Here is a 3,298-nt window from a genome sequence, read left to right as displayed (position 1 = left end):
TTTTTCAAGCAGGTAATTAAAAAGGTCTACCTATACTTACCAGAACAGCATGCAGACCCTCAAGTATATAAACTATATTCAAAGCCTCCCTATGTTCATTAATATGACAAGTGTATGTATGTAGTCTGCTCCTAAGTGCTTTTCCTTGGTGCATCATCATTGGCTTGGAAATATCTGAGTGTGAAGAAGTAGAATTGCTCTGACCTATATGTTACAGGAGGGAAGAGCTCTGATGGAAATCACTTCCATGTTCACATGGGACATTCCTCCAATCTGCCCTTCACACTAGTGACATCTACATGTACCTTCCTGACTGACTCTCCCAATACTTTTTTCTGCATACCTGCACTGGTGCAGGTAACATTGGAAATTACCTGTACCAGACAAATTTTACCTGCACCACTCAGAATTTACGAAGTATGGACCATACTAAAATTGTTAAGGAACCATTGCTATTTTTTTCTTTCATACTTCATAGGTAGTAACATTGAATTCAGCTAATAACAATCCATATGCACCTATATCACAGCACATTTATGTGTAAAAACCCAGTACATGGGCCAGTGCAGGTTAGGTGCAGGTAGACATCAGAAATACCTGCACAGCTCCAATTTTACCTGCACTAACCTGCATATGTAGGTGGTATTTTGAGCCCTGTACATGTACCTTCCTGACTGACTCTCTGTTCCTACGGTACCCTCAGTTTCATGCTTCCAGAAGAATCTCAAAATTCTTCACTCCTTCAAGTCAAGTCACTGACCTGAAGAAATTTAATGCCACACCATTAGTGCATGGAGCAGACCATCTGGGGGCATGTACTACAGAGACCCTGGTGTGTATTACTTCTGTACTAAACATGTTCTCAATTAAAAACACTACCAGTACAGGCCATCAGCAGCTGCTGTGCCAAGAGATTTCTGGTTAGTTGTAGGGGTCCTAAAGGGGCTTATATAGGATGAAGTGTGCTGAAAACAACCTTGCTCTAGCTATATCTGAACACCACTGATCATTCATATAGTCTATCAGCAGTCCTGATTTATTCTGCATTAGTATAGTAGTCCACTGTATTCTGCTGATGCAGTGGTCTGGACACTCTGCATCAGCATTCAGTCTTTCTGCATTAGTATACAGCCAGATTATGTCAGAATCAGTTCAGAATCAGAATCATTATATCAGTTATGACACCAAATGCATCATAAAAGCGCCGTAAGTGGTGAATGATGAATATCAAGTGGTCTGTTATTACCACAACATACTTGTTCCACCTTAGCATTATGTAGGGGAAAAGGACTCCTTTTGTGGCATGTTGTTTCTTGGTTACAAAATAAGTCTTGACATATATACAACTGAAATAACATAAATGAAATATTGTCTGTGGAAATTTTGGTTTCAAAATGATAGTGGCTTCCTCTGGTTCTGCATTGGGTACAGTACTCAGTTGTGAGTAATAGTTTAATGATGCCATTTACTATTTTGTAAAAAGAGATGAGACATGATTCTCTCCTGCCAACAGGAGGAGTGGCCATTGTAGGCTTTCAACTTCAAGCACTTCTGTTACGCTACTGGTTCTGCGATAATCGATGACGATTATCCTCACAGCCCTACGTAGTACTAGATTTCTAGTGCCTGGGTCCCACTGACAGTGTAGGGGTTCCACACTGTTGTACTGTACTGCAGATGTGGGCGTACTTGGTGCATCACAACAAATAAAACATCACAATCTTAATTTCGCCCTTTAAATAAAAATTTGTGTGTTTTAACGAGCCTAGTGTTTCCAAACTGAGCAGACCTCCCATCCATGTCCATAACACAGGCACCACTAACAGCTACCGCGCACTTACAAGGAAGCAATCATAAAATCCTTGGAGCAGAAATAGAGAACAGAAATAATTTCCGTCTGCAGAAATTTTCCCTAGGTGGTTGGTAGTCTCAGTCTCAGACTCGCGCCTGGCTGAAAAGGGGACTTTGGCCAAGTTAGGAATAAAAGCCTAGTAGGAGTTGATTGGCCTAGGATTGTTGGTCACAAACTGTAATCCCCGGTCATCTAACTCCTCTGGCGCGTTTTCTGTCTTATTTGGCCAATCCTCAGACTTGTAACTATTTTTCAAGCGACCTGTGGAGCCTGGTAGAGGCTAGTTGGCTGGGATCCTAGGCCCCATAAGTACTCCTTCATGCAGACGACGCCGTGACGGTCGTAAAAAAACTGTTCTGTTTGATCATCAAAACTAAACCAGTAACAGTGTTCACAAAAGCTTAAGGTCTCATTGATGTATTACTCCGCGAGTGGACACCCTAAAATAGATCCGAGCCAAAAATGAACGGCTGCACGGAACCATGTTTTTAGCAGTGAGAAATTCCCTTTTAGCCAGCGGAACTGATCTCAAAAGTCAGATTGGTGAAAGCTTATTTGTAACTGAAGAAATTAGCAGGTAAAGTTTAGCAGCCGCGCGCTAGGTCGGAGGTACACAGTCGTGGGTTCTGAGTGGTGCGGTTGTACAATAGCAGCGAAAAAGTGCCTTTTGTGGGGATTGACTAATCGTAGTTTGTAATTGCTATAAAAAAAGTTTCTACGTATAGTTTACATTGGCAATTTTTTCCCACGATATAGGGTAAATGTGCTCGACATAGAATGAAAAATCTGCTGAAATTTCACGTAGCTTCATTGTGAACGCGCCCATTTAAACCACGAATTAATACATAGAAGTCTATGGGAAGAAGAAACTCATCAATGAGACCTTAAATAAAAATGAAAAATATTCATAAAAAATCAAGGAATAGCACTGGAGCAAAAGTGTGAAAAGGGTTTATAACCGGGCGCCACCCCGCATTTTTTGGCTGCAGATTACGCCGTGTACCTATTTCCGTTACCATGGTAACGGACGGGTCTACATTTCCAAGGGGCGTTACTATTGTTATTTTTCTTGTATCACACTCTACTGGATATAGAAGCCATTTGGAAGAGGACCAAGGTTCTAAAGCTATCTTTCTTGATGCAAACTACATCCAAGTTATTTTTTGCAATCGCCGCCTTCTCTCGAACGCCCCTCCAACACCCCCCCCCCAAACCCCGGGCTAGGCGACACCTATAAAAGGCCAATCAGAAAGGCTCAATTCGGCTTGCCCGCCTCTGGTATAAGGGAGCTTGAAACGCAGCTAACATCAATTTCTTGTCGTTAAGCTCTGTTTTGACTTTATGAGCTATAGTACCTTCACCCGATCCTCTATAGAACCGTTTATTTTACGTAGAAAGATTCGGATGAATCTCGTCGTGCCTTTCGTGCTGATATCCCTTACACGA

At 41.8% G+C, this 3,298-nt stretch overlaps 1 protein-coding gene across 1 annotated transcript in view; it reads right to left on the bottom strand.

Moving 5' to 3' along the window:
* Window positions 1-3,298, bottom strand: part of LOC118407059 (protein O-mannosyl-transferase TMTC1-like) — a gene marked incomplete at its 3' end in the record, with an annotated part of 31,751 nt that overhangs the window by 27,139 nt on the left and 1,314 nt on the right. The window lies entirely within an intron of this gene.

Source organism: Branchiostoma floridae, chromosome 19 (assembly GCF_000003815.2).
Source record: "Branchiostoma floridae strain S238N-H82 chromosome 19, Bfl_VNyyK, whole genome shotgun sequence".
Lineage (NCBI taxonomy): Eukaryota > Metazoa > Chordata > Leptocardii > Amphioxiformes > Branchiostomatidae > Branchiostoma > Branchiostoma floridae.
The sequence above is the reverse complement of the archived record's forward strand: the minus strand, read 5'-3'. Positions and strand labels throughout refer to the sequence as shown.